The sequence below is a fragment of the Lactuca serriola genome, chromosome 8 (genome assembly GCF_051521515.1).
Source record: "Lactuca serriola cultivar US96UC23 chromosome 8, Lser_US96UC23_V15, whole genome shotgun sequence".
Lineage (NCBI taxonomy): Eukaryota > Viridiplantae > Streptophyta > Magnoliopsida > Asterales > Asteraceae > Lactuca > Lactuca serriola.
In genome coordinates, this window is record NC_136415.1 from 111,083,350 (window position 1) to 111,096,331 (window position 12,982).

At 33.5% G+C, this 12,982-nt stretch overlaps 1 long non-coding RNA gene across 2 annotated transcripts; it reads left to right on the plus strand.

Annotated features, from left to right (window-relative positions):
- Positions 1-1,119: 1,119 nt before the first annotated feature.
- On the plus strand, positions 1,120-3,122 carry LOC145069028 (uncharacterized). Of its 2 annotated transcripts, none has more exons than XR_013689233.1 (3): positions 1,120-1,166; positions 1,248-2,240; positions 2,323-3,098. It is a non-coding gene; the product is annotated as an uncharacterized LOC145069028 (long non-coding RNA). The 2 variants fall into 2 exon arrangements; XR_013689234.1 differs by having other exon boundaries at positions 1,137-1,675; positions 1,847-2,240; positions 2,323-3,122.
- Positions 3,123-12,982: the final 9,860 nt, after the last annotated feature.

Here is a 12,982-nt window from a genome sequence, read left to right on the forward strand (position 1 = left end):
AACGACCGTGCTTCACGAGATAACAAGCACAACGGGTGAGAAGTTTATTAGTAGCATTAGAAATAAGTTTAGAGGAATGTAAAAATTGCAAAACAAAAGTGTCAGGATGTCTAAGACGTTGATGCCAACTTGGTAAGGTAAACGCAACGCAACTAGTGGCAGACAATAAGGGAGCAGAAGAAGAGACTATAGGATAGAGGTCACCAATAGTGTCACCTCTTTTAATGAACACACATGTGGACATAGTTGATTACCTCACACTATATACGATCAAGATGAGTTCGATTGAGTTTTACAAGTTGAACAATATATCTAATGCAAGCCAAACAACAGCTCAAAAACTGATGAGGTCACCTAAATATGAAGAAAAAGCAGAATGTTGAATACCTGTAACTGTATCAGTTGTGATCTACAGTTCATGTTATGTTGAACAGGAAGAAAGCAACAAAAAGATGAAGCCAGAGCAGGAAGAAGGAGGCTTGTGATTGAAGTTTTTTCTGGTGAAGGGCAACGTAAGATAACAAAGGGAAAAAATCGCCAATTAGAGAATTTTCCTAGAGTCGTACATAGCATGGAGATAGGTTGGAAATGCTAGCTCCCATATCATGGAAAATGTGGAAAACCCTCCTTAGTCAAAGGTGTTGTATTGCAAATATACATACATACATACATATATATATATATATATATATATATATATATATATAGAGAGAGAGAGAGAGAGAGAGGGAAACAACATCAATAGAAAATACATAAACCTAAAATAAACCTAAAAACCCTAGAAATATATAAAAAATACTTTGAGATATCTAATCTTTTTTATGACTTTACAAACCTAAAAATTGAAACTTTTATTCAAAATCGCTGAAAAAAAAAATTAATAATTTTTTTCAGCGAATTAGTGTAAAAAGCTACAATTTTTAGGTTTGTAAAGTAAAAAAAAATATCTCAAAGGATTTTTTTCTATGTATTTTAATTGATTTTTCTAGGTTTATGCATTTTCTATTTGATGTTTCCCGTATATATATATATATATATATATATATATATATATATATATATATATATATATATATATATATATATATATATATAACCGCCCACTTGAAATGACAAATGATTTTTGTAGAGCAAGGTTTCGAAAGGAAGAAAGGAACACGGGGGAGGTATGCTTATATTTTCATTTTTTCTGATTTTATTTTGTTTTGTATGTTATCGATGTTCACAATCTCTCTTTTGAAAGCTAGGGCTTCTGATGCTACTATGGTTTAACGATAGCGATTTTCAATTTGGTCACTAATCGATCCCTTTTTCTTTCCCTTCGGCTTGGTCTTTTCCTTCTTTTTTGACCTACCCATTTTCTCAATCCATATTCGTTGTTCCCATAATTTACTATCCATATATACGACGTATGTTGATGAGAATAAGAAGTAGAGGATGAATCACAGTGGTATTCAACCGCCATAGAGAGCTAAAAAGATTTTTTTTGCTATCAGAAGGTGTAGGTCGAGATCTCGTTGGTGTATACATCTCCAATCTCCTGGTAAAACGCTACCTAAAGTACCACTCTCACCTCTACCCTCTTTCATCTAGTTTTTGCATGTTTTCATATGTTGCTTCACCGCGGTTAACAACTTCAAACCCATGCTCAGCCTACGTTTCTTTTTCTAAAAAGGTAAAGTTTTTCCATTTTCTCGAATTTCTTCATAATCTCTATATTATTTGGTTTGGATTTTTGATAAGAACAAGATTTTGGTTTCGATTTTTCATAAGAACCGTATGATCTATTTGGTTTTGTGCTTGGATTTAACCATCTTGCTTATGTTTGGGTATTATTTGTAAGGAGATATGTGAGTGTTAAAGGTATTGAAGATTGAGGAAAATACATCATTTTTATGTCGTGATAGAGGAGTAGAAAAAGCAAGTTATCTTTGTTCATATTTGGGATCCTTCAAATAAGAAGGTGAAACTCTGGACTTACTATTCTTTTTTGTTTTGTATATTTCAAGATGTATCATTACTAGAACATTTTAACAAAACCAAAACTGTAAAGACTGTATATTTTGATTAATAAGATTTTGATCTTGAATCTGATCCAACTCTTCTTCTTTTTCTTGAATTTCTCATTTCGTTTTTTCAACCAAAACATATATGGCGATATCGGTACTAGAAAGCACCCAATAAGACCAGGAAATATAGGACGAGATTAGGCCAAGAGAAATTGAGATGAGGTGTAAACTGTAAGTGGTGAGTCTATGGATTTATTTATGCCTTTTTAGTCATTTTTGGATTTAATAATCTTGGATTTGTTATATTTGGCAGATTACAAGACAAGTATCCCAGGTGTTCAATAAAATGCCTAAAATAATGTTTGCTTAAGTGTAAGATAATTTGTTTTAGATAAGGTAAAGAAGAGGATATAAATCGAAATATCTGAGATTCGATCTAGCCTGAACATGAAGAACGATATCCCTTTCTCTATTTTTGAACCGGATTCTTTGAAATGTTCTCTTTCACTCTTTATGGAATACTAATGATTTTGATAATAATTTTAATTTTGTTGATGTCAATTATTCATGAAGAGTTGAATATAACATCAATTTTCATCATTGGTGTATTTGATATCGCTGAACTTAAGATTAGTACTAATGACTATTTTATTTGTAAATTTGCTGTTTAATTTGATCGGGAACAAAGGGAGAAGAACATACTAAAACCAGCCATTTGTAAAAGACAATGCAAATGCTAGAATGAGGTTTATGACATGCTAATTAGCCCACTGATCTATTAACAGATGTTACTAAATCATGCAAAGATCTTGTAAAAGGCCAGCGATGTTTCTATTCAAAGGTATAGCCATAGTTTTTTGATTGTTTATGGTTTCGAAATGATCAGTACATCCTTCTGTTTTCATTCAATATAGTTTCTTGTAAAAAAATTATTAACATTTAATGATTTACACTATTATGTTGATTATTGTGACAATAACTACGGAGGCATTCTGGAGATATAGACCTCAATGTGTGTAAAAACATATTGCAGTTTCTCGTCGTGTGTGGAGGTAAATTGACCATACATCTTTTTAACTACATTAAAAGTTCGTTTCTACAACTTTTTTTTGACATTATTTTAAAATTTTCTCTTAAAAACATGTTAATGTTGTAAAACACATGCACACAATTCTTTTTGTAAGAACTTTGTGTATTTACAATAAAAAAACTTCTTTTTACAAATTTGGTTTTACACAAAATAACAATTTTGTAAAAAAATGACACAAAATAACAATTTTGTAAAAAAAATGACGTTGGAAAAAAACGATGTTGGAAAAAACATGTAAAACTAATTAAAAAAAATCAAATTTGTAAAACAAACACGTAGAAATGAAGTTGTACCAACTAATATATAAAAAATTGAATTTGTAGAAAATGAATGTTAAAAAAATCATGTGAAAACGAAGTCATTATGGGAGTTAAGCATGTTGATTTGAGTAGTTGGCAATTATTATGTGAACTCATTGTCGTTTATTATATTTCAATGGCTTAACTGATTATCATTGTGATTTGTGAAAGGTTTTCAAATGGGAGTTGTGGATACAAGAGCATGTCAATAGTGTTTGCTATTTTATTGAGAACATTTGTAGTTGTTTTTTTTTGTGAATGTACTATGAGTTTTTCATACAGTGACACTCTTAAGAAAAATGAGGCGGAATATGTACTGCAAGAAAGCATAAGATCATGAGTTCCTTTTAAGAAACAAGGAAATAAATGGTGTGGACTTCCATGAAAGAATACAAGTTGATGAATCTCATTTTCTAGATTATAAATGAACAATTTGTATGGCTAATATAGTTTTAAGGGTCTTTAGGAAAGTACTAAAAGATATTAAGTACATAGTAACATAGGCAGGCGTGGATATCTACTTATTAATTGCTTTAAATAATAAAGTAGTTCAATGCACATTGGTTAAATGTTAGTTTTGATGCAAACTATACAATTCTAGCCGGTTGGGCAGGAATGGTATCGCCCCAGTAGTCCACTTAAACCTCAAAAATTATAAAGGTATGATATAATTAAATCTTGTAACATCTTGTTTCATGAAGTTTCTTATTTAGGGATTGTGATCTATAAATGGATCTAGTAAATGCCTTGGGTTTCAAGGGAATTGGGTTTAGACCACATTGGATGTTGATAATGTTGGTTAAGTGATTAAAGTCTTCGATTTTTGCTTTGAAGAAAAAGGTTAAAATGGGAGAAGTAATATTTTGGGCTTCTTATATGGTTTATAGTTTTAGTTCGACATGTATTAAGTCAAAAAAAAATTAGGTAGGATTGTGAGGATCTTCAATACATTTTCGACATATAAAGAACGCCGAAAACGGAGTTAAAACGAAAAAGTTATGATTGTTTAAAGTTGGAATGAAATTGGGTGAAAACCCGTTGTCAAGAGGTGAGGAGTATATTCTCACAACATGAGGAGCATGTTCTCACGATTTAACAAGCAGGCTGTCACGAGGTGGGAACTGGGCAACCCAAGCCCACAAATTTTAGGGTTTTCTAGGTATTTAAAGGGTAGTTCCGTGTTTTTGGGATATTTTTCCACCCTCCATCACGCTTAAATTCTTTTGAGAGAAATCCTAGCCTCCATTTCACCATTTAGAGCCTTATCTCTCCTCTCTCATCCAATTTTGAAGTTTTTGGTGGTTTTGGAGTAATTCTTTCATGAAAGATGGATCCTTGAAGCTTGGAAATCGAACATATCAACTTTCATCTACCTTCGAGACCTTTGTAAGTTGTAAAGTTCCAAGCTTTCTTGCATTTCATCTTGGGATCTAAGTGTATTTGGTGTTTTGGTCCATTTTAATGAGTTGTGAGTGAGAGTTGGGAATAAAGTTTGCAACTTTATTACTCTCTAAGATCCCAAGAACATTGTATGTTTTAGTTCTTGACTCACAAGTAGTTTTGATGTCATGTATGGGATTTGACCCATTTCTTACCCCTTTTTGACCTAGTTTTGGAAAGGACATGTATTGGACATGCATGACCATAAAGTAAGGATTTTTATGTTACATTTGGGTGTATGAGAGCCTTCTGGAAAGTACGGATGAGTGGCTTAAAGGATTAAGAGCTTAATGCATTAAGAAGGCCAGATCTGTTCTTACGACATGAAGGGGCCTTCATAAAGTGAGAAAGGGGCAGTCTTCGCGACTGTTTTGTCTCGAGGCCATCACAATGTGACAAAAGCTTGGTCACGACGTGGCACCCGGCTGTGGGATTTTTTACAGTTAACTTTAACCATTTACTTTTTGACCAATTTGACTTTTGGTCAAACTTGGGTAGAATTAAGTATTTGAATAAGGACTGGTCTCAATTTGAATTTAGGTAGCTTGGATTTGTTGTTCTATTGTTGAGGTCGTTGTTGAGCTTCTATTGAGTAGTTCAGGTGAGTCTTCTCACTATACTTGTGGGTCGAATGTACCAATGTCTACCATTGGATTGTGTTATGTAGAATGCTAGTTGTCTTTGTGACTCTTGCATGTATTATTGGGTTGAAATATACCTCAGGGTTGGTTCCATTATTGTATGTTGGGTTGAAATATACCCCAAGGTTGGGCCCATTATTGTATGTTGGGTTGAAATATACCCTATGGTTGGGCCCACTATTGTATGTTTGGTTGTAATATACCCCAAGGTTGGGCCCACTAATTTGTATGAAATGTAGTATTTTGGGAATCTCACTAAGCATTGTGACTAACGATTTATGTTTAAAATGTTTTCAGGTACTTATGGTTTCAAAAGGAAAGACCCGACATGATCCCACTGCATCCCCTGGATGTTTATTCCAGATTGACTATTTATGATTTTACTCGGATGTTTTGATAATACTATGACTTTGATCGTCTTTTGGAACAATGAATGAATGGTTTTGACTTATTTAAAATGAAATTTTTACTCGGTATTTTTGGGACGTTACAAATCCAATGGACATGGAATGTATGATGTTATTAACATGCTCAAAAAATAAATATTTTTTATGGGTAATACGATTCTTACTCTTGAATAGTGTATTAAACAAAATATGGGCCAAAGGGGCACGTCAAGGAGTTTCAAGGTATTTATATATCTTGATTTATTATTTCAAAATGTATAAGCATGAATCTTTTATGTATAAACGATATTTCTTTTAAGGTATTTATGTTATTGATTTCTAAACTCTTATCTGTTATTTTTATAGAAGTAATGGTGATCTATCTACTTTTAAACTCTTATCCATCTCTAGAAAGTAATAATAGATTTTTTTTCTTCCAAATTAGTTCTTTCTATCTCTAACATCTTGGTTTCGATTTTTTATTCTTATTATGCTAGTCTACTTTGAGCAACAACCATGTTGTTGAATGCAACAAATAGCGTTGTACAATCTCTCTTGGTATCAAGTATTCACATGTTGCTATCAAATGAGAGAAATAGCAACGTGCATTTTTTTTAATTATAGCATCCTACTTTCATATGTTCCTGTTACAATATTATACTTTTAAAAAAACAATATATATATCATTCTACTTTCATAGCACATGACTTTCATTTTTTAGATGGATTGGTTTTAGGTTGTCATTTGTTTTTAATTGTTTGTGTTGAGGTTTCTATTTTGATTCTTATTTTTTCTTTTTATCGATATTTATTTTAGCTTCCAAAAACACAATTTTATTGGGCAATTTTTTCTTTTACTAAAATGTTGGTGACAATTGAGTGTAGTAAATGATCTTTTATGGCCCAAAATGTCGTCTACTATACTTAGTGACAATTGAGTAGTATATATTTTAAAATTATTGTAATTAAAGTATTTTGATATATATTGTCTATTTTTTACGTATTACATAGAAGAAATGTACAAATTGACATGGTCATCAAGCACAGTTATCTCGTCTTCGAACCTATTTAACCACTTAACCAAACTAATTTTTACGTTATGTTATCTTTGTCCTGTAATGTCATGTTTGTCGTATTTTAATTGGTTTGTTTTCGTATCAATGAAAAAACAAGTTATCGTGTCGTATCGTATCGTGTCAAACAAAAACACGATAGGATGGCCGATTTGACAATCCTAATTTATGCAAACTATTCACCTAAAGACAACAATTTACCCAAGAACTCAATGTACTTTTCTTTTTTAACCCAAGAAAAGTATTTTTAACCCAAAATAGAAAGATACATATATTTTTAAATCAAAACAAAAACATACTTATATTTGAAGTTTAAAATAACTAACCGCCTCTATAAACTAATTCTCTCTCTTTCTCTCTCTCTCTCTCTCTCTCTATATATATATATATATATATATATATATATATATATATATATATAGAGAGAGAGAGAGAGAGAGAGAGAGAGAGTGAGTGAGTGAGTATTCAGATCGGGTAAGGACTCATAAAATGAAAAGGACCGCGAGAACAAATTATGACCGCTTATTTGAAATTTTGGATGGTATTTTATAACTTTTTACAAAATAAACACAATCATGAAAATTTGAAAAAGAAATTTTTTTTTTAATAAACCCAAAAAAAATTCTCCAAAAATCATAAAAATTTAAAGGATACTTCTACTAAATATATTAGTTACTTTTTAAAAAATAGTTTTTCCAAAATAAGTTTTTGAAGTGTTTATTTTTAATTTTAAGAAATATTAGTTTTTTAAAAAAATGTTGAACATAATATGATCAATAATGTGATGGTTCAAAATATTTATGATTAAAAAAACTTTTGTTTCAACTTGTTTTATGATCCTTAATTTGTTATGATCAAATATTTTATTATCCATAATAATATCTTTTATGGTTTAAAATTAAATGATTTAAGATATATAATTATACATTTTTTTTATCAAAACTTTATTTAAATTGAATATACTATTGATACAAAATCATATGATTCAAAAATAATTTGATTCAAGATATTGTGATTCAAATTAATTTGATTTAAAATTTTATGATCCAAAAATAATATGATTCAAAATTTGTATGAGCGAAAAATATTATGATAATTATTATTCATCTTATTTAAAATTATAATTTTTAAAGTTTAAAAACTCGAACCGATATTAGTTTAAAAAATAAAAATAATGACTAAGAAAAATCAAAAACAAAAAACAAAAATAAACAAAAATACTAATATCTTCAACTTTTTAGTAAACACATTAAAAAAAATAAATCATAAATAAATAAACAAAAAAACAAAACAAAAAAGGTAAACAAAAAATGAAAAAAAAAATCAAAAACATGAAACCCAAGTATATATATGTTTAAGAAAAGTTTTGAATTTTTTTTATTGAAAAAATGTAAATATTTAAAAAGAAAAACGAAAAAATATAAAAACCCTAAAAACCAAGTATATATATGTTATAAAAAAATTGAACTTTTTTACAAAAAACAAAAAATATATATAAAAAAATAAAAATAAACGAAAATAAAAAATAAAACTCACGTAAATGTCGTTCCATGGACATCTGACGCATATGATTAAATCATCGACTCCGTATTAATTAGCACGAATGTGTGTAGCATTCGAACGCATCACACCCAAGTATTTAGTTTTATGTTTGTGCCCTTAACGAAATGGGTAGTGGAGAATTATTCTCGCCATTTTTGAGTCATCACCGAAGTTATATATATATATATATATATATATATATATATATATATATATATATATATATATATATATATATATATATATATATATATATATATATATAGGGTGAGGTTCAATAGAGAACCATAATTAACCAAGAAACCAATATTTTTTTCAACTTTTAGAACTTATTTTTTATCAAAAAAATCCTAAAAATACAGAAATTTATATCTTTTTATCTTTTTTCCAATGATATAAAATTCAATTTTTTTACGTCAAATTCACAATGTGAATCTTCGAAAATTCACAACGTGAATCCGGATTCACACAGTGAATCCGAAAAATATTTTTCACATTCACAATGTTAATATATGAATTTAGATATTTTTAAATTTTTTTCGATAAAGAATAAACTCTGGAAATTGAAAAAAAGATTTGGTTCTTTGAATAATTCATAATTATGGTTCTCTATTTAACTTTTCTATATATATATATATATATATATATATATATATATATATATATATATATATATATATATATATAGAGAGAGAGAGAGAGAGAGAGAAAAGGAGAGAGAGAGAGTGTGTGCAAATTACACAAACGGCTCCTATGGTATATATATATATATATATATATATATAGAGAGAGAGAGAGAGAGAGAGAGAGAGAGAAAAGGAGAGAAAGAGTGTGTGCAAATTACACAAACGGCTCCTATAGTGTATGGTAGTTTCGCAATTAGTCCCTAATTTTTTTATTTAGAAAGTCTTTATAGTTTGTTTTTATTACGCATTGGTCCCTGCCTAGACATAAAAAAAAATTATTTTGTACTTCTTTTAATTAATTTAATTTATTATATATTTATAAATTTGTTATTTATTAAAAAAATAAAACAAATTAAAATGGGAATGAAACCACCTGCCCCAGCCCCACCCGTCCTCCCCTCTGCCTACTTATATCCAGTCATCGAAAATACCACCTTCACGTAACACCACTAAACTTTATTCACCACCATCGCTAATAAGAGCCCTAGACACAAACAAAAGCCATACATCCAAACTAGAACAGAAACCAAATGACGGAAGGACATCTGAATGAGATATTGTTCATCAATCTCCTCTCTTATTCTCGGCGCCCCCATCTGAGCCATCGATAGGTCCAGTCATCTTCTTCAGCCACCTCTCGCTTCACCACCGACTGCATCTTCTCCCTCTTCACCGCCGAATGCATCTCCTCCCTCTATCCTATTCACCATCGAGTTGAATCAATTTTGTAAGATCATAGGTTTTAAGAGACGATCTGTAGTACAAAGGTTGGTAGAGGCACTGACGTACCTCTTCCCTGCGTCTTCACTGATGCTTTTAACATATCCTTTTGTGTTGATTTTCTAGCCACTCCATATTCAGTTCCTTTTGCACTGATTTCAGAGCGATGATGCGATTCCCTTATGCTAGTTGGATCGGATTCGTCGGACAAAAAGAGAGGGATGAAGCATATGTGTTTCCAAAGAGAGCATATACCAGTTTCCAGAGAGAATGAATGTGTTTGGACAGAGACAAATTTACGATTAGAGATGAAGGAATAGGAAGAATGACGGTGGAGGTGGTGCAGGTGGCTGGCGGTAATGCAGGTGGTGATCGTGAAAGAGGAATTGATGAAGAGAGGTTGGTGAGACTTTTCTAATCGTGCTCAAGGATTTTAGGGCTAATGGTCTTCTTTTGACTTATTAAATAAATAAGTTAATATTATAAAATGATAAAAGAATAAATAATAAATAAACTACAAAACTATAATAAGGGCAAAATAGTTTTTTTGTATCGGACATGGACCAAAGACGCAATAAAAACAAATTGTATAGACCGTCCGAATTAAAATAAAAAGTTAGGGATCAACCACGCAAACAACCTAAGTCATATGGATCATTCTCGTGTTTTTCTTGATATGGTCAAATCTAGGGTTTCTTCATGCCTTGTTTGCCTTGTATTTGGAGTATGAGAGGTCCCATGGGGAAATGGTACCTAGATCTGGACCTTAGTAGGTCCAGAGAGTCCCAAATGCTCTGCTTTATGCCTTTCCTTTTGAGTTGGGGGCTTAGGTTGCCATTTTAGATGTCATTTCACCAAAACAAGCCTTGTAGGCGTTGCATGGTAGCCAAGATTGTGACTTTACGTGATGAATGTGCTTGGGAGGGCTAGATCTATGAGTTGTTGGAGCGGATCTGACCTCAGGAGCGAGATTGAGTTGATGCATGGCATGGACTCGCCGAGTCCGAAGAACAGACTCGGTGAGTAGCATGAAGATTGTCCTTAACCACTCAGCGAGTGGTCTTTCCGAGTTAAGGGTTGACTCAGTGAGTCAGGGAGAGTTGGAGAGGGTTGACAGATGGACTGAGTCGAGCTGGAACTTGCCGAGTTGTTCTTGAGACTCGGCGAGTTGAGTCGTGGTGGCCCCGCGATTCATGCCAGGTGGAACTCGTCGAGTTAGGGGTGTACTCGACGTGTCAAGAGAGGATCCTAGGGAGTCAGTAAACACGTATAGACTCGCCGAGTCGCTCTAGTGCACTCGCCGAGTCCGGTCAAAGTTGACCGTGACCAGAGTTGACCAGTGTTGACTTGATAAGGGTAGTCAACCTTAGTTGTAAAAGTGTTAATTAGAGATATATGATGTTATAGGTGAGTCTTCTCACTATACTTTACCTTGAGTTGGTAATCAGAGTTATGTGATAGAGTATTTGTATGCTATATGTATGTTATGTATTGAACCGCATTATTTCTATGTGATTTATGTTGTGCATGTTTATAGAGTTGGAACCGAAAGGTTCCCAGAGTTAGAACCAGTGGGTTCACAGAGTAGGGTCTACGGACCCACAAAGTTATAGCCTCGAGTGGCTAATATGTGTTATGTGTGGTATTTTGGGGAACTCACTAAGCTTTGTGCTTACAGTGTTGGTGTTTATTGTTTCAGGTACTAGTGATGACCGTGGGAAGGCGCCGGCTTGATCAGTACACACACATGAGATTTTTATGATATGTGATCTTGGGATTTATTGTATGACATTGATTGGAGTTTCAAATACTGATGTTTTATGAAAATTGAATGAATATGTTTTTAAATTATGCGAAAAATTGTTTTGAAATTTCACGGTGTTATAAGTTGGTATCAGAGCCTTGGTTTGAGGGATTCGAGTACACCTTCGGGCGTATTTGAACTCAAACTGAGGATTTGAGAAGTATTTCAAAAAGAATAAAAGATTTTCGGATGAACGCAGAGCATAGTTGTGTGTACGATCAGTCCGCGCCCGAACAGTGATTTCCCAAAATACCCTCATGTTATGTGATATTGATATTGATATGATGTATTCTCATGCTAGAGTAGGCTAGGTACTCCTATTAGGACTAGAGTGGCCTGATTTGTGATGCCTTAGCCTAGGGGGAGGTGAGCTGCTATGAGATGCTTGAGAGTGAGTAGGTAGCAGCGAGGGGCTTATGAGAGATTTGTTAGAGAGTGGATTGTGCATGATAGAGTACTTGGAATTTGGGATCCGAAGAGGAGGACTTGGGGTGTATTCTGATACGGTGCGGACAGTAGTATTGGGCCCGTACTACTGAAAGCACCGGAGCGGTGTACAGCCCAAGTAGGAATCTTTGGAATACCAAGGATCAAGGAGGGAAGAGTTGTCGAATGTGAGTATGCTCGAATGGATTCTAATTTATCATATGTTGTATTTCAGAGGTAGATCATGGTGAGGACACGTCTGATGCCTGAGAGCAGTGAGACCGGTGATGAGGAGATCCGCCGGATCATCCATGAGGAGGTGGCTGCGGCCAATAGGGCAGAGATACCAGAGATGCTCGGGTCTACTAAGACCACGTTGATTGAGACCTTCGACGAGCGTTATGCCGCTCTTTATGAGGCTGCTGTTGCAGCGGCTACCGCAGCTATTGTTGCCGCAAGGCCGCAAGGTGGTGATGCGTTGCTGTTCCGAGAGTTCAGCAACACAAAACCACCAGAGTTTGATGGGACCCAGGACCCGGTGGCGGCTATGAGATGGATTTCTGATATAGAGGGGTGTTTCTTCACTTGCTCAACTCCTGAGCATTTGAAGGTTCGGTTCGCGCTGAACCAGCTTCGCTTGGGAGCGAAGGACTGGTGGAAGTTTGTGACGGCGCACTTTACGCCTGCTGAGCTTGCGGCAGTGACCTGGGAGAGGTTCACTGCCGTGTTCCGAGATGAGTACGTTCCCCAGGTGGAGAGGGAGCGTTTGGCCCAGGAGTTTCTGACCCTCAAGCAGGGTACTAAGTCTGTTACGGTGATTACCAGGATGTTCCATGAGAGGGCGATGTTCTGCCCTGAGCACGTGTC